The sequence below is a fragment of the Dicentrarchus labrax genome, unplaced genomic scaffold (genome assembly GCF_905237075.1).
Source record: "Dicentrarchus labrax unplaced genomic scaffold, dlabrax2021, whole genome shotgun sequence".
Classification (NCBI taxonomy): domain Eukaryota; kingdom Metazoa; phylum Chordata; class Actinopteri; family Moronidae; genus Dicentrarchus; species Dicentrarchus labrax.
Genome location: NW_026136724.1, coordinates 16,818,174 through 16,842,168, shown reverse-complemented (window position 1 = coordinate 16,842,168; position 23,995 = coordinate 16,818,174). Strand labels below are relative to the sequence as shown.

General features: G+C 39.6%; 1 protein-coding gene across 4 annotated transcripts in view; it reads right to left on the bottom strand.

The window, feature by feature from the left end:
- Nucleotides 1-23,995, bottom strand: part of chrm2a (cholinergic receptor, muscarinic 2a) — a 66,289-nt gene that overhangs the window by 39,558 nt on the left and 2,736 nt on the right. For 2 of the 4 annotated variants that reach the window (XM_051392401.1, XM_051392402.1), the window contains exon 2: nucleotides 186-335. The exons of the other annotated variants lie outside the window; for them this stretch is intronic. The gene's annotated coding sequence lies outside the window, so the exon portion shown is untranslated. The remainder of the gene's footprint in view (nucleotides 1-185; nucleotides 336-23,995) is intronic. 4 annotated transcript variants of the gene reach the window in all.

Here is a 23,995-nt window from a genome sequence, read left to right as displayed (position 1 = left end):
GAAAGACACTGTGGGTGCAATAACCTTACTACGCTATTTGAACATAGGGGGCATCATTTGGAAAAATGACTACCAGTAATTCAGAAAATGTAGCTGTAGTAATAGGTTATCTCTTTGGGGGTTTGACTTGGTGTGAGTAAACACTCAAAAGCTATCACTCCAGAGTTGGAGTGTGTAATACTTACAGCGGGTGTTAAGCAGTCCGTTGGGCTTTCTCGCACTTGGATAGCATATTCAGGGTGTTTGTGTTCAATGTAGCACCAGCGAGGCTTTTTTAGACAGAAAGAAGCAATGGGTGTGTCTGGCTCCAGCTTCATGGTTAATATTCATGGCCACTGTTAAAAAAGAAGAAATGTAAATGAGGATGAGCAATGGGCAAGTAATGTGCTTCCTTCAAGTCAACCCAAAACCTTTTGCCAACGCATTTATTGCATGCTGTTCAAAATCCCTGATTATGTTCAGTGATGACACTTTTACATATTCAATGCCACGGCTCATAATATTCAAAAATATCTGTGCAAAGCAACCACAGTGAGGTTAAGGTCGGAGAATGCTCCTTCACTCATTTCCACATTATATCTCTGACATTTATCCATACAAAGCTGACTGTATAGACAACACGTTATGGTTTTACAAGGGGTTTTGCACTCTTTACAATAAGCTAAGCTAACCATCTCCACGCTGTAACAGAAAGACATGAGAGTGGTCTTGGTCTTCTAGCTCTCATTAGCTAATGGTCGATTGAATTAATGTATAAAACCGCCCCAAGTTCAAAGTGAGTCTTCAAAAATATTTTAACATTTTACAGCAAAAAAAAAAAATGATTTTGATGTAAAAATACCCAAACATAATTTCTGACACATATTTAGCATGTAACAGGATTAGAATAAATGTACTAAATGTATATGTATAGATTGGAAAATGTATATTTAATTTCACTGTGTCCTTTTAAGAGCACATCATTTCCTGCATTGTCACTGAATAATGTTGATTTTGGCTGTAGCATAAATTGTGCAAGGCAGAATCATCCAATATCTCTGTGTTTCCTTAGGGATTCTGGACTGGCCATCTATGTTCAGAAGCCAGTCATGCAGTTTTAAAGGGTAGAACAGCTACACAGAGCTGGCCTTGGATTTAAGTTTCACACTACGTACATTTTAGAGTCCTCAATCCCTACAGACTTGAAACCCCCAATATACATAATGTACACACCCTGCACGACAATCAAAGAAAATGATGATGGCTCTGACCGCCTCCAATGTAAATGACTGTAGCCTAAGTTCACTATATGTGCTCTCTGTTATTCGAAGCCACAGCCCTGTGAGACCATTATCCCAGAGTGCTGCAGCACTCTCACTCATATTTCCAGATGAGCCACTAACAGGAACACCTCATGTTTAAATGCAAATTTCAACCAGAGCACCTTGCAGGAACCACAGCAGTTTAGAAATCTATTTACCTAAGCCTTGCATGCTTATTAAAAACAACTCTTAACAAGCCGCTGTTTATGTCTTTAGCATATGAAGAGCAAGAACGAAACAATGTCACACCTGCTTTTGAACTGCAGGCAGACTTGAGCTGAAGAAGTTGAAGGAAAGACGGGAACTGCTGATAAAGGGATAAACCCTGAGGCTACAGTGTTTAGTACACTAAGTCAGTCTGGTGAAGAGATGCAGTTTCATGATAACAACTTGTGTTTATGGCATGTCACGGCACAGACACATTAGCCATTACTGTCTGCAGCATGCCATTCACTGTTATGACTAATCACAGAACACGAGCCAGCAGAGAAATCACAGAGCTCGCGCATTTGAAACGAAACAGCTGCCTTGAAGAAATGAAGGTTGTTTGGGCAGAATGCAAACACCAGCAGAGCCTTAGTGAGTGAAGGATTTGGGGAAAGCTGGGGGATGATACAGGTTGCGGCTGTGTGACGCATTACTGTTGTCTCACATTGTTAGACAATACATTGTCCAAATGATTTCCCCATGGTGAAAATCTGCCTAATGATCTTTGTCTCTGGTGCTCTAATTCATTTATTATGCTAATAGGAAAAGCCGTTAGTCTGATCAGACACTGCATAAACATAAGTGTACTTCAATGTTCCCTAATCATGTTGGAAGAGGATTTGAAGGCTCCTAGCAATTCTGCCGCATTATAAGATGATGAAAATTATTCATAAAATTGTCAGATGATGATAAGAGTTTAAAATATCTAATAGGCAGCCTTGGACGTGGATTGCAATCTCCCACGCCAGCGGGCAGTTAATTCCCCCATGAGCAAATCTGAGAATTCTGAATAAATGCGCAGTAAGGCATGTACAGATGAGATCTACTGCACCATGATTGGCTTTAGGGTGCCATGGCCTGAGATGAGTTTCTTTGCTGCTCCAAGCAGTGAACTCACTGTATGTGTGTGACAATGAAAACGTCCATCAAGGTTATAAAGAAACAGTATATGTTCTCCCTGGGCTCAGCCTGACCCAGGCAGCTGTTTTTATCCACACTCTATCACCTTAATCTCCCAAGAATTACCTCAGCCTCTGGGGAGGGGGGGACTCTTATTAAATAAAGTGACTGACCTGCACAGCAGACTGTCATCACTGAGGAGCAGCAAATGTTTGGTAGAGAACATGCTTGCTGAACTGCTCGTGGACCATAAAATCCATCTAAGCCCTGTAAATATATAGGAATGTGACTTACTACTGTTTCAGTGCGATTTCTTTTAACTACACAAATATCATAGTTTATATTCTATGTCTGGGATCTCCGAACTGAACTAATTTATCCCCATTATTGCGTGGACAATCAGATTTTGTTCTTCATCCCCCTGTTTTCACACCCGTAATCAGGTACCTTCAAGATACATATTAAATTTGAAGCCTGCGAGCTGGCTGGGCTGCCAACCAAATCACATTTACATCTGATTACACAACTGAAAACTAATTTTATAGATATGTGTTAGTACACACCAGGGTGGTCTATCTTGAAACGTATCTCCCAGATTTTTGCAGTGTTCATCCAAAATAGTGAAATAGTGGTCGTTAGTCTATTCCTCAATGATTACAGTTTTCTTCTTTATTTGTTTATTTTTTGACAGCGGCTGGTGTCTGTTTTGGATTCCTGACACTCAATTTCAATCAATGTTCAGACTGGCAACCTGTGGGGGAAGAAGGTTGTAAAATACACTAGGTGAGAGATCTTTAAATCGATTGTTCATCTGCTTCGGTGAGTAATAAGGATTGTAGCAACCAATATGCATCTGAAGAGACATTTTAAAAGCTGCTCTGTAACTGGAGACAGTTTTAGCAACAGTATGGAGAATGGAATGGAGGTGGAGAATAACCAGCAACCACTGTAGCTCAAGTGGATGGACTGACAAACCTGCTGATTATATCAAACAGACTACAAAACATTCTTCTGTTTAAAGGTGAGATTTCTTGTCAACAAAATTATGTAAACATTCAGTCTTCCTCATCTCTCTCTCATTGGCAAACCCAGTTGTTTGAATATTTTACATTGTCCATTTTAGATTGTCCTGTGTTTTCTTCTTCATTGTCTATGCCTACAATTGTTGACTAGTGGAATAATGTCTGAAGACTTATCTAAAGAGAAGTCCATTGATTTTTTTATTTATTTATATTCTTTTGATGGTTTTTTAAGATTTTCTGTTCCAAGAATAAAAATAATGGTTCTTTGCAGCCTAAATGCAACTCAATTTGTGTCCTGTCAAAGAGGACCATCAACAGTACTCACATTTTGAACCTAACATATGGCACATTGTAATAGCGGACTCACAGAATGAAGCTTCAACCATTCTAAGGTTCTGCAAATGGTCTTGCTCTTATTATAAATGTGGTTCACTGTGGGTTACCTCTGCATAGCAATATAGTCAAATTCTATTAAGTAGGACTGCACACAGAAGAAAGATGTAGCATGCAGGTTAAGGAAAATGAGAAAAGGTGCTCGCCAGGCTACATTTGATATCCACAGAGATGAAACCATTCATATCACATTTTCACTTATCGCAACTTCACCTCAGAATACCCCTCTGAAATTGCTGTTTTATGTCTGATGACTTCTGCATCTGCACAAGGTCCCCCTACGAGTGCCGTTTTAACTGTCTTATTACAAAAACATGTTCACACTGCTATGAACTGTCGGAAGCGCTTTGGAGAAACCTCATCGAAAGCATAAGCAATAAAACAAGTCTTCCAGTGTTTCCATTTTTAAATACTCCGAAGGGAACGTCTGTAATGCAATTTCCTAGTACTTTGTGCCCCCTGACTGCAGCTGCCAGGGCCCTCCTTCGAGTGTGGGCTGCTGCTTTATTGCAGCATCAGCATTATGATGGGGAGGAGGGAGGGGTTGCTTCTCCACGTCTGAACCTGGTCATAGATCTCAGTGGACATCTACACTGGCTCTTCATTATCTGTTCTCAGCCAACATCCCAGCAGGGGGGCATGAGTCTGGATAAAAAGCCTTGATTATGTAACTGTCTGAAAGGCTGGCTGTCAGCCCATTTATAGGCTGACACATCAATCTTCCACCGACTCTTTAGAATATCTGGGAATATGCTTCCAATATACTGTACATGATGGATCTATGTGCATGGTCTGCTGGTAAACGTTTTCTGTTTAACTGCCTGCTCGGGTCGATCGAGAAATCCAGATAACACATCACTAAACATGCATGGACAAGTGCCAGCATTTATTAAGTCTGTATGTGGACTAATGTAGACATCACTCTTATTATCAGTGGTTCGATGTCTCTACATCTGCCAAACGGTTAAGCTTGAGGGACACAGAAACAGCCGAACTGCAAATGCAGAGGTCCATCGCGCCATGTGCCGCCTAGATGAATGCAAAGCCCAAACCAAACAAAGGGAGTGATTAGCGGATCTGTTTAACCTCAGGGCAGAAGGATCCCGTTATTAGAGCGGAGAGTTTACTTAGCTATTTGCACTGCCGTCTGCCGTGCTCCAGTCCTCTCCCTTTGCAGTACGTCCTAACTCTGGTGCCACTCAGAGCTAACGGTGCTAATTAGGGAAACTACCAAAGGATTTTTTTGGCAGTGAGTGCACAAAGGATTTTTCCATCACAATGTCTGTCTTGATTCAATAACAAGTCATCTGTGCCAATCATCTTGTTAAATCTGTAATATGTAGTATATTTACTCAAGTCCTGCAATAAATTATAAATGACATATCAGCCAAAAACTGTTGGTACCTTCAGGGTGTGAGACATAACATTAAATGGACAAACTTGTCACTTCAGCTACACTCACAGATTCCACCTAGTTGTCATGGTGGTTCAAAGTCAAGATAGGTGAGACAAGCCCTGTGTTTATGCATTGTGGTATCGCTGCTTTTAGTAAAGAATGCAAATACATTTTCATCCACTGATTATCATATTTCTTAATGTGTTCTCATGACTTATTATTATTATTATTGCATGTTTTTTTTAATTTCTCTGAATGACACAGCGTGATCTCTGTCCAGATATCATCGGAATATAATTATATTTTAATGAGTTTGAGGCTTCACTGCACTTGGAGCTGGTGGTGTTTTTTCACCAGGCTGCAACCAGACGTTTACTCTAACAAGAGAATCACTGAGGAGTCTCTTTGATGTTGCCGCCAACAACATCACAATAGGTTTTTACAATTGTTGCTCCTTTTGAGTTGAACAAATGTGTGTTCATTGTGTTAGGCTGAACATGCAGAACAACAATAGCAAATAACATGAATTTGTTTGTTGTACCTTCTGGGTGTTGAGGAAATCAAACCGCGCTGATGGAAAAGCATTTGCTTGAGATTCATGTTTTGTGTACATGTTCCCTGACACATACGTTTAATAAATAAAAAAATATAAATGCAGAGATTTAAAATGGACCAGAAAAAAAATCAATCTTCAGATGTCTATCTGTTTATTTAACTTTTCACCAAGCATAACTGATAAGCAGTCCAATTTAGTTTTTGCGCCTTTGACAAAACAACCACCTGCATTTTATAGAAACTCCTTCTATCAGCTTTTCAAATCCATGCATTTTACACTGTTCATCTTCTCTTCAGTAGAAATCACTTTCTTGGTTGGGCTTAGAACTTTACAAGGATGGAAAAAAGATTTGGGCTAAAAGTTCAAGGCAAGGCTTTAAAAAATGGATAAGAATCGAATAAACAGTTGGTGAGGATCATATAAAGGTTAACTGTGCACATTACAGGCACATCAGAAGCTCCAACGAAAGCCTCACAGGGAGATTAGATGAAATTCCACTGCACTTTGATTTAACAATAATCTTGATGGCAACTGACTGGACCTTTCATGCAATGCCATGGGGGTTTTTAATCATACATGTCTTGGGACTGCATTTGAAAGCTCCAGTGAAAAGGTGGAATTGACAGAATCACATGGCAGCTTTGTTTGAGACTTCAGTGGTTTCTTTTCACTGCAATGTAAAAGATAGAGGTGAAGTAGCACGGTATTCTCTGCTAGGACTGTAATTACATTCACAATGGATGATTTTAGGGGAGACTTACTAAAATTATATATTTCTTTTACAAGAAGTCAAGCAGCAGGGAATATTTTTACAAAGAATAGCACAGAAATACAGGTTAAGCAGACAGTGGTGGAAGTTATTTGCTCTCTCTCAACATTTTGTTAGTGCCATTTCTTTTGTAAATTTGACATCCTTCTTGCACAAACTGACATTAATTTTGTTGGACATGGCATTGGTTTTAGGATCACTGAAAGGTACATTTATATTTCTCTTGATCACCATAATCCAATTTGAGGATTAGGAGTAACGTGTATAAACTGAACTGGACGTGTAAATCCCTTATCAGATATTAGTGTTAGGTGGTGCAGATACTTTTCTTGACTCTAGAATTTGCATGTACTCACAGCTGGTATAAATGATAATACCCATTATTCTGAGGGAATGTGGACTTCATATGAAATGAAGCATAGGGAGCCACCACAGACCCCATGCTGTCTAGTTTCTGCTCTGCAATTTACTGCTTCCTCCCATGAGATAAAACACTTACATTTTACTTGTTTACAAGTGTAAAGTAAAAACAGTTGCATGTACACTTCTTATTGAACAATCATGGATAAGGGAAAATCTATGTTATGCCAAATTTAAAAGGCCTGGTTGTGTGTCTGGATTAAAAATAAGTGTTGTGAGATTACTGCCCTACAAAGACAGACAGGATTAAATGTATCTTTGTTTTGCTAGGTATTTGTCTGTCCATTCTATTGATATTTGTATTGAAATCAATATAAAAAATAATCCACAATTTAATACATTTAAATATGTTATAAATATATGGTTCATAGGTTTATTGGTATCTTAACCACACCAAATCACAAGAGTTCCACTAGGGTCAAAAGCTGAGATGGCAGTTACTGATATTATGTTAAGATAATTAGCTTTAGCAGGAATTTAGCTCTGTTTTTTTCTCCACCATAATTTGATTTAGCGACTGCCTCATTTAGTTATGTGGAATAAAAACTGAATTACGAAGATGTAAGTTAATCCAAATGTGTATACATATATTATGTATAACAGCTGGGGGGGGGTCAATAAGTAAATGTAGCTTGAGACTAGCCGTAACTATCTCACAAGCTGGTTTTTACATGATGTAGCTCTCCTGCTTTAGCTGTGTACTTGTCATAATTTTATAGCATGATCATTCCTATATCATAACACAGATGTTAAAATGTCAGACTACAGTCTCAGTTCAGTTTTTACCAAGCATGTAGTTACTGCATTCATGTTGTGTAGGGCAGAATTGTTCATTTTAACCCATGTGGTGTGACCATGAAAGACACCCGTAGGTGCAAAATTTCCCTCTGCAGGGATATTTACAGAATCAGAGAATCCACAGACTCATCCTCCTTGACTAACTTGGTAAGGATTAAAGAAAAAGACAGAGCTCACCTTCACCAGTGAGTGACGATGAACGCCAAGGATTGCCTTCTTTCATTAAACCTTGATTACATATACGGCTCTTGGCACCTTGCCTCACCTTTGTTCAACTTGTGAAAGATGGCAAGCTATATTTCGGGTTGCAACATGTAGTCAGAGTCATAGATTCTTGACATATGATTGCCTAATCTGATCATCTCAAAAGACAAAAATATGTTATAATGATGTTGCCTTTACAGTACCTATGCATCTTAATTTTCTTTGATCAGGATGCCGAAACAAAAGCATGTTCACTTATTGCAATAGCACAGTGTTAGAGACTGAAATTGAAGAGAGTCATTTCTCTCATTTGCGGACAATTTTACTTTAAAATTATGAACAAAGCCTCAAGGCTGCACGCACTCATTCTACAAATTTTTATTCTAAGAATTAAAAAAACATAATAAAATATTTGTAATTTAGAATATATAGGTATAAAACCTTTTTCAACAGCCTACAAATCATGTCCTAAATCCCTCTGCAAATCATCTTGCAATCCTCTTGGAGGTACCATCCTGCAGTATGCTCTAGATTAATAGCAAGGTCTTTCTTTGGAATTGATTATTTAACTTTTTTTTGCGTTATGTTTTATCTCGGCCCAGCAGAATGGCTTTGCGCCGTCATTGAGGGCTTTGCCAGTGAATTGAAATCCTTCAGTGCAGGTGTGGAAAGCGGAGTGGTGAAGAGGCTCCTTCACTTCTGCACTCCGCTGATAACTTTAACATTTGACCACGTATTGTGTTCAGGCAGCTGGTCTTATGAAAGCACGCAGTGATGCTTTCCTCCAAACAGATTCACATTTTTGTTCTCGCACGACTTTTGAGTTTTCAAAAGGAGAGTGAACTCTTGAAAAGCAATAGATGGTGGGTGGGTTCAGTTGCTGCACAGACTAGATTAATGAGCATTTCTTATCAGCAATCTGCTTATTTCGGTGCTAACTTAGTGGAAGCTTCAGACAAATTGAACCACTCAGGCTAAGTGGGTAGTGAAGTGAATTCCTAACAAGATGCATTTTGCATTTACCTCCACTGTGGTCAAGTTTGAAATTACTATTTCAGATAGTCAGCAGTTTATATTTTTCAGATTCAGGTTATAACAAATGGAGAGTTCTGGCATTCAAATGGCTTTATAATGAATTAGTCAAGCTTGGAAATGAAAACTTCCGTTGTCAGCTGAATGGCAGTCAGACCTGTTCTGACTGCTGCTACGAGAAGAAAAAGATTAAATGCTTGCATGCTGATTTTGTAACTAGGTTATTGGTCATATCCCCCCCCCTTCTTGCTCTCACTTTCTGTTTCCTTCTCTTCTTCTTTGCCATAAGTCTGTTAGTCTTCGCTGGATGCCATGTTTATAGAGTACTTTCATATTTCCAAAATAAACTTTGAAATTAAAACAATAAACACATTTTCTTTATGGAAATATGACATTTTAGTTTGTTTTTTTTCCCCTTATACTCTGACCTTGCTCTGGCTCTTACTGGTTATATACACAACCAATTAACCATTTCCATGCAACTAAACAACCCCCCCACCAAGCTCCCATCACCAATTCCCGCCTTCACACTGCAGCCATTTTCCGGAGCGATTTCAAGGGATAATAGCACTCACAAATCATCCGCTGGGCAGTGGAGCCCATGAAATTGATGTGCCTTCATTTCAAAACAATGGAGGTGCCTTATGAGGGGCCTCATGATGTCATAACTTTAGTAGCTGACAGGCCAGGCAGGTGTATTTTGGCCCCAGGATGGGCACTGGGCCTATGAAAATCAGTCAGGACAGCTTAATCAATCGCCGTATCGAGTAAGATGGCAAGACTGTGGTGTAAGCAGCCACCAGACATGCTCAATCACATTTTCTGTACTGAGCAAACTGACAGCTTTTACTTGGAAAACCAGGCCTCCTTATCTCCCTAGAGTTGAGTAATGCTTTACTGTCTATCTGTGACTATCTCTCTGCAATTTCCAGCCCAACAAAACAGTCCAAACAATAAAAAAAGATAAACAACTCACAGACCATAAAGACGCAAAACAGCCAAACGTTAAATATATTAACAGAATTTCGTTTTTCACGACTCTTCCTCTCACGATAGAGTCTGATACCAGTGAGATTTGCTTGAGTTTTGTTAGAGAGATTGAGTAATAAATTATTCATGTGACCAAGTGAAAGGACACCATAAATCTCTGAAGTTTTTGAACTGTAAATGAGTAGGTTGGGCGTCAGTGGAACTGCCATCCTGATTTGAACGCATTAATTAAATTAAAACGAATGAATTATATTTTTCACAGGGAAAACTTCAACTATATCCATCAGACACATTGCCTCTTTTAATTAATTCTTCGTGCTCTCGTTGGCATTTTTCATAGAGGGTGCATGGGTTAAGCACACCTCCTGTATGAAAAGATTAAAAAGCCACTTGCGTGCTAAAAATTATTATGGATGACTGAGGAGCATGGCTTGATTTGAAATTGATTGACTTGGCCGCGTTACACCTGGTCTCATAACATTTCACATCCCTCATGCATGGGGAGTTTGATGCATTTTTCAATAAGCGGCTCCACAGCAGCAGAACCTTTTCATTCTGGTGTCTCTCTGTGGAGAAAGTTGTGTGGATGAAGCCATGTTGCCACAACAGATCCAAGACTTCAAAGAGACAGGGTGGATGATCTTTGCATGACGGATGCAGCTTTCCGAGCTGTGATGCACCTCATATCTGAGTTTCATGAGCCATTGCCCTGCAACTGCAACAAAGAAAAACACACACTGGTGTTGAGAAAGCAGAGAAAACCATCTCCTCCTTTTCCAAGATGGATGCCTGGTGTCATTTTGTGGAGCCACTTCTGCTGAATGCAGTTCAGTCAGACAACTCACGTTTGAAATGTTTATTAAAGCAGTATAGGATATTTATATTTTGGCGTCTAGGCTCCGACCTCATCACTCCCCGCACATATGTTTACATAGAGATATTGGGGAGTGATGCGCAAATACCTTAAACCCCTAGCCAGAGCCTACAGGTGGATGCTGGGGTGGTGGTGGGGCTTACAGTGCAGCAGGCAGCAATAGCTTACAGAGTAGCAGCGATGTGATGCAAGGCAACAACGGCATTGAGAAAGCAGAGGGAGAGTTGGGAAATTTTGCAGCTTAAATAGACCGCCAGATTGAAAGGGTGCACTTGGTTAATGACTATGGAATAAGGCATGGCATGTGTGTATAGCAGTGCAGCTCGAGTTGACTGCCTGAACTAGCTCGCAGGCTTTGCTCCATTAGTGTGCAATCTTGGTAAAGTTCAAATTATGACATTTGATGGGTAAGAATTTGGTAATACGGTATTATTGCTTTGCAAATGTATTCTAATCCAAGTATAGCATAAAATGCACTTATCATTGAAAAGGGGCCCAATCTTTTGTGAAACGTGACGTTGCCACCGCTTGCAATCTGCATGTAAGCAGTGCTCACAAATTGCTTCTGTGAAACAGGCCCCAGATGTTTAACCTCATCATTACCAGCTGTTTTGCAGTTTTGTCACTGAATCAAAGAGAATTACATTTCTATAGCTGACTTCCCTAGAGAGAAAAATCTATTTTTTTAATGCCATTGTTTCTATTGGCAAAATTATTTGAATAAAACCCATAACCAGACACTGCATTAATTTCTCAAGTGCAGATACCAAAAGAAAAAAAAGAAGCAACAGCTCCAAGAAGAAAGTCCTTGACTGGTCAAGTGAAACATTTTTTTGCTCATTTTCACTGATACATATACCATATTTTTGTCTGCTGCATGAGCATGTGAGAGCCCATTTGGGCTGGCAAACATATCTTGTGAGTAACGATCAGATTGCCACCATTTACAATCTGCATGTAAGCGGTGTTCACAAATTGCTTTTGTGAAACGTCTCCTGGATAGTTTTTTAGCTACATTTCCCTCCTTCTTATGAAGCGGCTCCAGGCTACCCCTGGGTTGTAGACCTATATGGGACCATGGAACATTTCCTAGTGGGCACAAAGGAAACCATTTGATTTGACAAAAAGGCTGAATAATAATTACCAGAAGACATTTTTGCGATAATTATCTTTTACTGAGGAATATTAACCTAACTGCAGTTTGTTACACAGAACCATCTGGGAAGTTGTCATGGAAACTGTTTGGAAAGGGGCAGGCACTTTGCAGGTGATTGGATGCACCATCTGTCTATTACGAGCGAACTTCAACCAATCAGTTTATCAATTAACCACATCACGTAGGAAAACTCTTACCGAAAACAGGTCAGGGGAAAGAGGGAAAACATATTTTCCATCGATAAAAGCCTTCAGTGCCATTCTCTGCTCATCTTCCAATGAAGAAATACTCCAGTTCCTATATAACTGATGCTGGCAGCATCTTTGCTAAGCTCTCCTCTATGGTAAGAGTCACTTCTCACACATGTCACCACACACACTTATTGTTAAACCACACCTGTAGCTCATGCCGTAGCTGCCAATCGTTCCTTGAAGGACACTAATTGGTCTAAACCACTGTGGTTTGGCATCATGTTCTCGCTCCCAACTCGTCAACTACTGCAGCTTGGTCAGGGACCCTTAGCTACAAAATATTACGCTGTAGGTATCCTTCTAGCATAGTTTCTGAATGCGCAGGACAAGGGTCAAGTTAGCAACAACAAATATGCCTGCAGTTTGGTTAGGTTTAGGCACAAAAATGAATTGGTTAAGATTAGAAAAAGGTTGCAAATTATGTCAAGTACCTGATGTAACTTATTTGTCGACTTGGGAGTGAGGCCACAAACTCATAGCTGGAAGCCTGGCAACATGGATTCAAGTGTGATCTTATGATTTTGAGCTGCCTCGCAAGGTTAAATTAATATAGGACATGTATTTTCAATTTCTTTGTGTAAATTGGATTCTTTAATCAATGGATCTAGGCAGAGCTTTACATTAGGATTTGCCTCAGGAGAAACATTTCAAAGAGACCTAATGTAGTTTGCAGTCCTTAAATAGATTACCCATCAAGCTACGGGAGCATGAGTGGGCATAGCAGACAGAGATGTGATGGAGGTACGGCATGCATGGCTGCTCTACAGGCTCCAGACAGACGGAGACTGACAGGAGAAACGTGGGGATGGCGGACAAAGGAAACTCCTCTCGTCTGCCTATGTACGTCAGCTGGGGTCATTGGCACAACAGTCCTCAGATGTAAATGCAGCTAAGCACAGTGGCAGACAGACAGATCCACACACCTCTCCATGAACAGAGCACATCTCTGGCTGTCAGATCCGACTGAGGAGGTTAAGGGAGGTCAGAGTGACAGAGCAGGAGCAGCCAGACAGCTTGTCAATGCTGTTGACAACCAGATGGATGAAACAATACTTTAGGGAGCCACAGTTCTACTTTCCGGTTTATTAACACATTGTACTTCCTCATTTGAACATGCCCAGAATGCTTATACTGGTTAGCTATTTACTGCAATCTCATGTTAACAGCTCATTTGAACATTCCCAGATGGATAAATTTGAAATTCTATTTTTTCATATCCATAATCTGTCTGCAAAGCATTTCAGCTGCCAGTTCTCAGTCAAAGCCAAGTATCTATATGTGCTGTTTATTGGGCTCACTGGGCTCAAGGTTGCACATTCATTTGTCACTGCTGTGCGTCTTGGAGCAGAATCTGATCCCAGAGTCAACATTAACATGGCTTTTCTAGGGCAGCAGCTTCATTATTGAACCCCGGCATGGTGAACCAGACCATTACTGCTCTGGAGAGAGAGACCAAACACGGAGCAAGGAGGGGAGATGGAAAGATGAGAGCAGCAAGGATATAGGATTATCAGAATGATGAAGTGGGGAGAGGGAATGAGGGAGTGTGAATGAAGGATGCTAGCATGGCGACAGAAGGAGAAAAGAAGTGACCAAATAAATCACCAGCCCACAGATAATTGGACGAGCTGCACTCAAGGGACTGTTGCAGCACCATGAAAAGTGACACCGTGATTTGCAATTAACTCCAAGAGGAGGAATGGGGATTTAGTTCCCTTTGGATTAATTCCAGGAATGTGATACCTGACAAGATGGTCGCCATAATGAATCTGGTGGCCTGCAGAAATCATTATCATCATTTAACTTGTATGATGGAGCTTCTCTGTAGAGAGCAAATGTCTCGATCTGAGAAGCAGAAAACATATCAAATTAGTCTTCGAGATAGACCTGGACACCAAATGACACAGAGCAATTAACACATACAGTCATGACTGGGCTGTACTGTACTGGCTGTCAGTTGAGCTATTTCCGTAGTTTACAGGGCTTGAAGTGAGGCATTGTCCTTCTTATCAGGTCAGCTGAATGCTCTCGCTTTGTAAGTGCTGTACTATTAAAGAGAAAGTTAAGTGACCTCAAGGACAAGATGACTCAGTCAAGCTCTGTGTCTTCTCTGAAAGTGTGACTGTGTGTTCGGTGTAATTATGGCTGTGTCGAACAACCTCTGTTCAGAAGAGTAATTTAAAGATAGGATCGCACCGATATAAGGTTTGTGTTCGTTTATCTACAAAAATAAATGTGTTTCCTAATAAGGAAGTCTGAAGGCATAAAACTTTCTTTTTTCACCCAATTAAGATACAAAGAAGAACTCACGAGGAGCTGCACTGGATCAAAATGCCAAGGTCACGTTATAGTCTTTCTTTTTTTTCTGTAATTGATGGCATTTTTGCCTTTTTAATGTGAAAAACTGACAATGGGAAATTAAAGAAATATGTAGAGAAAGAGAGGATAACATGCACTTAGAGAGCTTGACCACAAAAACGTATACTTAATTTGTATCTTATTGGAAATTACCTGATCTAATTGAAAATAGATTTCACCTTTATCACTCTGATTAGGCAGCTGTAGCAAACATACTTTTTATTTTTCTTACAATGGGTGCTATCGCTGTCTGTGTTCGTAGCAAAACAGGTTGACCTTTCTAGCTCAACTTCCTCTAACAAAGCACTAATTACAGTAAGATTTTTGTTAAGATCAGAGCGATTGCTAATAAATAGGTCTTTAAATACAAAATAAGATACTCAGCACTGATCACTGAAGGCTCTGATGGCTCACAACATAAAAAGTTATTATAACTTTGAGGAGTGAAAGGTTCTCAGAGAGATTTCCCCCCAAAAAAGAATCTTCAAAGTACCTCTGATCACCAAGGCTCACAGTTTGAAGAGTCATCTAGAAACTGGGAACACTTTTGATCAAATAAAGTCTGTTAAGTGTGATTCAAGTCAAAGAAAGTACAGCCATACATGAGGCTAGCTGCTACAGGTCCCTAGTTACAGTGATAGAGACACAAGCTATTTCCATTTAGACCTTAATCATTTACTAAATAAACTGAAAACTCACACATTTCTCAATTCACACATCTTTAAGTTCAAGGTTTACACAATGACTTTACAAATACTGTATCTTTACATTTTGTCTCAATGCTGCTAAATGCTATATTATGCTAAGAAACATTCAAATGATTATATATATCTGGCCTAATGTGAAATGAATTGTTCACTACTCCTCCTTTATGAGTAAAGAGTTTTTAATTCGTATATCTTGGCAAAGTAGTTTGGCAACTCCAGAAGCACTGTCAGCTTAAGTTTCAATGAATTCTCTAATAAAAATTCATGGATTTTAAACTGTGCTTAAACAAAGTGGAGAATGAGGAAGGTCTGTTTTTGCTTAAAACATCCTACCCAACACTTGAGCTTTAGTTTTAAGCATAAAGTGAATGAGCCTCAGTCTTATTCCACAAATGGCAAGAAGCTGAGCCAATTGATACTCCTGTGCTGTCCACCATACTAACAGCTTCCAATTATCAGGCAACTGGGGAATGAGACCTCCCTGGTTTTGCGATGTTAGGCAGTATTGATTGGACTGGAAAACTGTGTACAATTGGAGAGGACTGGGATGACCTTGTCTCTTGTACTCTACTCCTGATTGACAAACAAAGTAGGGACAGCTGTGGAGATGTACCTGCATAGCAATGCTCTCTTTTTGAGCTTTCAGATTGTCTAGTTGAACAGTGTGTTTTAGAGAGACAGTGAAAAGATAGTTAGATAGTTAGAGTGTCTTCTGTTTTTATAAATTGACGTGTGTCTGCGTGAATATGCTGATGTGGTATAATTTCAAGAGGGTTTTTATCAAATTGTTCAGAGATTAGATTTAATTGCTCAAAAGTGGACAGGAATGTGAAGCTGTACAGGACTTTGACACACCTTGTAGTACACTTGTAAATCGCTGCAGCAAAGTTAAACTACTGGAGGTCAGCAAAACCAAGATTTTCAAGGGGTGTTAAGTTACTCAAAAAAGTGTTAGAACAGTTACTTCAGCGACACAGGTTAAGAACTTTCTTCTTCAAGTTTTTTTATTTGATCAGTCATGTCTTTTCTCTGCTATGACTGCGTTGTTTGTGAGATGGCTGTCAGAAAGGACCATCAGAGAGTGTGAACATAGGGGCGGCGGGTGCCTCACACAGTAAATCTATCCTACAGTCTGTTTGTGCTCCACTGACACAGTGTAGTCTCTGGACTCTGTCGGCAGTCTTGTTCCTGTCAAGTCAAATAACAGCATTTCAGATGGGCTCCTCGCTCTGACACAGCTCATGCCGGCTCAATGGGAGGCCAGAGAGGTTAAAAAAAACTGTTCGGAAAATGTACAGAACTCAACCATGTGCCCGCTGCAGAATGCAAAGAAGAAGTTCCACAACACACATGCACGCACAAGCTTGGTTAACCTAGAAGTGCCCACTTTCCTTCTTGCTGGCATTTCTTTCAAATGTCAAATCATTCACCTAGAACGAGTTACACAGACCTTCAGGGATCTTCTCGGAGAATGTCAAACTGAACCATGAATCTGTACAACGCTTTGGATAAAGTGCAATGTCCACTGGCTTCTCATAGTGAAGCCTGAGGGGAGGAAGTGAGACATACAGGTCTCAGATGACTCGGTCATGCTGCACTTATTAAGTCTGCATGTAATCTTAGGCTATGTTTTGTCTTTTAAATAACCCAGTCATGTTTATCCTGTGGAAGTATCTCGTGACCCCGTTTCCTGTGAAACTTGGAATAATACTGTAAGTCTGCATACTCCAGTGATTTCCTTTACCGCCCCCTGAGGCACCACAAAAACAAGTCTAGGTTATATTTTCTGAGGGAAAAAAGACGTCCACCAAATGCCATCAAACGAGACACTGGTATTTACTACCATTATCTGGGTTTCGTCTCACGTTTACTTTTAAAAAGACAGTACTGTATACAGAGTCAATAAATTGAACTGGCTGACCGCATAAAAGAAAACTACAGTTTACAATGCCTCAGGGGATTAAAAGAAACACAGGATGAACCCAGTTATACCTGAGGCAATAAACAGGTCTTCACTTGCAAAAGTGCAGGAATAAACTGAGAGCTGACACACAATCCAATAACAGTAACAGACAATGATTGTCACTGGACCTAATAATATTGGCTCAAGATGGGATAGATAGCAGCTACTCTTCCACCACCTCGCTGCCTCAGCTAGTGCTGTAGTGTCTCTCCTGCTGTGGAGAGGAAAATGTTTACCTTTTGATTTGATCCACAATATCTAGGGTCAGGACCCGTGTTTATCTGTTGAGTGTGTACACAGCATTGAGCTTTGTGTCAAGTCATCTGTCTCAGAGGCAGCTCTAATTCTTTTTCTCGCTGAGAATGTGAAGATAATAATTGTCTGACACAGTTTTGGACAATTTGTAGACTACTTGGACACACTTTTCTGTTATTGTCACCTGTGCATAGAAGACATTTCTGAACCTTTAGAAAAACCCCTTAAGCTATTTCAGCAAATGTTTTCTTAAATTAGTGATTATCAAAAGTCTGGCAGAGAAGAAAGTCAGAGTTCTTGTGGTTTTTAATAGCCTTCTTTTTATTGGAGTGGAAAGGAATTGAATATCCTGCCAATGCCCCCATGGAGCGATATCTTTCATTGTGAAATAAACTAATGGTGAATGGCGTTCCATTTTAACTGGTGGTTTCAAGTTAATGGACTTGTGTTGGTCATATGGGACCAAATTTCTCAAATTCTTAGGAAAAGCCCAGGGACACATTTTGCTAGCAGAGAATAATGATTATGATTGTAATTACAGAAAGCAATAAAGCACAGATTTACCGTCTTACGAGTATCTGGAACCTGATTGATGAATGTGATTTAAAATGCACAATTGAAGGTCTTTTCGGTACATTTGCAAAGTGTGAGTCAATGATATTTAAGCACGGCCCTTAGGCTAAATCCAGATTTGAGAAAACCTTCATGTGTTTCTAAATGCATATTACAAGGCATATTTTTGTAGCAACAATTATATCTTCAGGCTTAGGTAATGGAGGGTCACTCTGAATAATGTGATTCCCAATATGGTTATAAGCTGATATAGATTCAATTTCAAGTTGTGATACTTTTGGAAAAAATTAAACTAGCTCAAAAAAGATATCTGCTTATGGTGGCTAACAGTCTTGTTTATTGAGAGTCATGTGAGCAGCTCTGTGAAGCCGTACTTAGGATTTAGCCCAAAGGACATAAGTACAGCCTAACACTAATATTGCAACATGATCACAATTTCAATGCTAACATACTGGTGTTTAGGTATAATGTTTATTAGTCACCAACTCTGTTCGCTAAAGTTCCTGCCAAGGATATGTCATTAGCTTTCCAGGTATTTTTTTCAGAAACAAAAGTAGTAGGACAAACCCAACCAGACCTTATGATACTAGATGAAATGTTAGGACATCACTTTAACTTTATCCTGAGAGGGACATGAATGTCCGTACCACACTTTGTAACAATCCATCCAACAGTTGCCGAGAAATGTCACTCAAAACCATAAATGTCAACCTCATGGTGGCCCTAGATGAAAAGTCAAGGGATCACCAAGGTTATTAGGATTAGGAATGCCTTTACAAAATGTCGTGACATCCAGTGTTTGTTGACATATTTCAGTCCGGACCAAAGTGGTGAACAGACCAAGAGACAGACAGAAGAACAGGCAGAAGAACAGAACGACACAAGGGCAGTGATTCATTATTGACGTCAAAGTACATGGTGCCTTAGTTTGGCAATCATTGCTGTTTATCAGCTTCAGGTCAGGTCTGTAATTAGGACAGCAATACCTTCAGGAGTTCAGTTTGACTTTTATTGCCTATTCAGATAGAAGTCAGCTGCCAGCAGCTCATTGACTTGCACTTAAAAGTGGATGGATTAACGCATTTCTACTTCTAATGCGTCACATGTCATGTAGTATAATCTGTGGTTAATCTATCGAACTCTCAAAGGGCTTTTCAAGGTCATGCATGTGCATCCATGTCTGTCCATGTTTGGGCATTTTCCACTTCCTTTTTAAAAATGGTCAAATGTTCCCCTCGGCCTTGTTTGTATGTCTAAATGATTTTAAGCCCCATTTATATCTGCAGTGGCTTTTGCTTCACCGAAAGCAAAACCTCCTGTCAAAAACATAAAAAAAGAGCAGTCTTAGACTTTGTAAGCTTGGATTTTGTCTCCTGAAATACCAAATGCTCTTCCTGTTGGCTAATTGCTTGTTAGCGCTCCTGGCCCATGAGAAGAAAAAGTCACACAGGGCTACTTCAAAAACACCCACACAAGCAGCATCTGCAGCAGCACAGTGAGATATTAAGGCACCCTGTCATGCTGGCACAGTTTACAAGAACTTGTGACACCAGCCTGCTGCTAAAGTTGCAGCACAAAAATTAGAGAGGAAAAAAGTAATCACCCCAAAATTTCAATCCCACTTTCTTTCTTTCCTTTTTGTCCACATCTCTCGAACTCTCTTCAAAATATTAGCTTTTCTGCATATGCACTCCAACTATGTGGATGTGCAGACTCTTCGCCAGAGGAGAAGAGAAGCTTGATTCTACCCTTTGTCTCATGTCTTACAATCTCCCATCATAGAGGAATTAGGCCTGCTGGCAATTACAATAACCCCTCCCTGCCAAGGTCCGGTGAGAGCAGACGGGCACACTGAATGTTTTATGGAGCCAACAATAATGGCTGAGCCAGAGCTTGAAGTAGCCGGCTCGAATTATCTGGTACTGAGGCTTAGAATAATTAAGAGCAGGCAATGGTCGTCCGACATTATTGCTGGATGAGCGGCAAGACTGAGGAACACCTGAGGCTTTTGGAAGCAGAGCACATTTAAAGGGATCTCCAGAGATTTTGGGGGTAGTACTACAACTGCTGCTGCTGCTGTTGCAACTGAGCTGCTGTTCAGATTTTTACAATGACTGAAATGTATGGTTCTGCTATGCTGACACGAAATGGAGACAAACGATGCGAGAGTGAAAGGAGTATGAGCATAATAAAGGACCATTTACAGACAGCTTGATTAAAAATAAAATGTTCTTCTGTAATACTCATAATAAAAGCAGTGAAGGAGAGGAAGAGACTTTTTACACTGATTTGAAAGCACAGGTTAAATATCATTGTTCTTTCCTATCATTTAAAATATAAACAATTTCCTTTTCTAATTGCAGTTTACTATCACCATGGTGACCTTTGGCTAAAAGCAGGAGCACTTCATCCCACCCGAAGAGTTGATTTTATACAGATCTCAAGTGTATTCATTATGAAACAGTTTGTAATTACTATATGTCACTCCTGTACGAGAAGTGTAATAACATATCATGGCACAATATAGTACAATACAAAAATCTGACAATCATGCATCATTGAGCAATAAATCAACCATAGTACCAGCTAAATAAGTTATAAAACAGTTATAACTTTCAGAAGGCGCTATTCATTTGCATATGGAGTACAATTAGCTGTCTGGTAACAGTCTTTCGAAAAAAAAATGCCTCTGTGCAACTCCAGAAATCTAAACCGTTTGTGTGAAGAATTTAAAACTAGAGTTCATGGCCAACGGAGGTGTTTGAATAATATTCAGAAATTTGCTTTTCACCTTTCTGAGGACATTCTAATCCAGACATTTTTATTCTTCATTTTATTTTTCTGCAAATATCTGCTTGTAAAAAAGTAACTGAGCCTCTTAGATGTATAAAAGTAAGACTGAATGCATAAGGAATTCTACAGCCATACTTTGTTTCATTCCAACTTTAAAGCTGCTGTAATCGATATTATAAATTGATCCTGACTGTGTAACTTGAATGGTTCGTATTGGCTCAATTATCATTTGACTCCGCAGTTCCCCTCATCTCAACAGAGCATTTTAACATCTCTCTGCTCATAGTTTTTGTTTTAACAGCCCCAACTTTATTGTTTTGATTTCCTTTAACCGCTTTCATCAGCAGGGAACTATTATCAGTGAAAAACTTTAAAAATCCACCATACGCTACCTGTGCGGCCCCAAACAGCAGACTGACAACCATAGCAACTTGCTGGTGAACATAGTTGAGTGTTTAGCAGCTAAAGAGCCAGATATTTTAATTTAGGAGTTTGTAGAGATTAAAAGCAGAGCTAAAAGGATAGTAATGTTCCCCAGGTGACCAGACACACAACTCCAAATTAAAGCTAATGTTTCTGCATGTCTGCTATATGTGTATGTTCACACTATTAACAGCTTGTTTATGCTGCCCCCAAGTGGCCAAAAATTCTGCTAATGCAAGTTTAAAATAATCCTAGTCCTGAACAGTGAGTGACTGTATCATCATACTGGTAATACTGTCTGTAACAGGATTGAAACTAAAAGGTGTGTTCCTCACTCTGTGTTGCTTGATTTCTTTTTGCTTCACAGACTGACAGTACATCATAGCTCGACACTGCTGTTATGTCTGCACACACTGGAGTGAAACACGTCACTTTCATGTCTTATACATGTCATATTTTTCCAACGTGTGCTATGTAGATCAGTATTCAGGTTGTCAGATGTATTCTGAGTCACATAAAATATGGATCCACACAGACTGTAGACTTCCGGAACCTGCTGAACTGATTTCATAGAATAGACTTTATGAGCAATTACAGGGTCACTGAATCCATTTGTATGTTGATGAAATATGCTGACACCATGCTGTAAGTAGTGCTTAGTCCATTGATTCCAAGTCTTTTGTTACAAATGCAATTACACTGGTTTGTTTCGTCTAACTCTCTCTGTCTGCTAGATAATGACCTTAAGGAGGAATCTCCCTCCTCCCATCCTTTCCAATCAATGCCACTTCGTGCGGTGGTTTAGTGGCACTTCATATTGTAAATCTCTGCAATCACTCAGCATCTGATAAGGGTACACTAGCCATTTGCCCACTGAAGATACAGCATGTGTAAATCCAGATGCCCCGATCAGTTGACTACATGGACATTTAAGCTTATAAAACCATATTTAGATATATGTATGAGTCAAATTCATCCTCATCCTGTCAGTTATTTCACTGGCACAACCTTCATCTACTCGTATATACACACACACACGTTCACTCTTATGTAAAACCCTGTCATAGAATCTCTTTGTATCTCTTCCACAAAATTTCCACACATTAGCATAGCCAATCTTCTGTTTCTGCTCAATTAGAGCTTCCTTCAACACCCAGGCCGATGCTTCATGGACTTCTTCATCCACACAGAGCAAAAATAACATTTTAATTGCGTAAAAATAAAATAAATAAGTGTGTAATGACAGAAAAAGAAAGCGATTAGAGCAGGAGCTCAGTGCAAATAGAGGAGCCTACTGCGGTTGAAAGCGTGATAATTAGACATTCCTTTCTGTGAGCGCCAGCTACACAGATTCACTAATGTGCACTGAGCAGCCGCTCTACAACCGAGAAGCTTATGTCCATGGAATGAGGCACCCCACTGGCTAAATTTAACTTTTTACAAAAGCAACCTCGCCTCTTACACGGTTTCCACCACTGCCAAAAACACAGATTTAGTTATATGTGTGCGACGTGCATTCATAGTAGGTAGAAGCGTTGGCATGAGCCTCCTCCTTCAATCTCTCCTCCTCTCTCTCTGTCCTCCATGTGAGTGAGACCAAGAACAAGTCTGTATTCTGTTACAGCTTCATTATTTCAATATGAAAAGGAGAAAACAGAAAACACTCAATAGAGGCTCATACCTGTCTATATCTTGTTTTCTCCACAGGGGGCAATGAACATCACTCTTAGACAGGACTGCAAAAATCTGTGGTTAGCACTTAAAATGTGGAAATTCTGTTTTAATGAATATGTTCATTACATGCGTAATTTTACTCTGATCTACATTAACCAACATGCCAATAGGCAATATTCATGCAGAATCGCTGGCTAAGCACGATACACAAATCAATCCACGCCATCATTTGCTATCACAGTCAAGCACATTGACACCTCCAGTAAAAATTATGCACAGTCTATAATATCTGCCTCTCTAATGTAATATCAATAGATTTAGGGATGGACATGGAAAAAAAAGAAAAAGATCGAAGCCACACGTCTGACCTCGGTAAACCTCAGAGGACTGGCAGAAATTGAAAAACCCATCAAATAACTGTTCAGTCACGGTGCATCCAAACCTCATCCATCAACATCATGATATCAAACAGAATGATAAGTGGAAATGGAGCGCAACAAGTCTGAGAAACTTTGGTAAACTTCTGCACAGAGATTAGTGGAACATAGCTTAGCATTTTCGATGGATGTAAAAGGTTGTTAAAGTGCACATTCAGTCCTTGAGATAATACAAATGAAAGGCTTAAAAAAAAATTTAAAAGTACATAATAATACTGAGAAAGTTGAAGTTGTTACAGAGGACGTTGTGGTACCGTAAAATAGCCAATGTTTAAATAGTTGCAACACTAAAAGAAAATGGACCAGTTGTACATGATAATCACATTCTGTACAATGAACAATGTGACTATAATGTGATTATGCAATAAAACTATGAGCATTCAGAGACACACAAATTGAATCACAAAATTGGTATTATTTCCTTATTTGGTATTTGAGGCATTTAATCATATGTAAAGCAATGGTTCTCGCCTCAATGTGCTAAGAGGTTCTGTGAATGTGATTCATGAAACATAAACAGTTTTGTGTGGTCCTACAAATTGT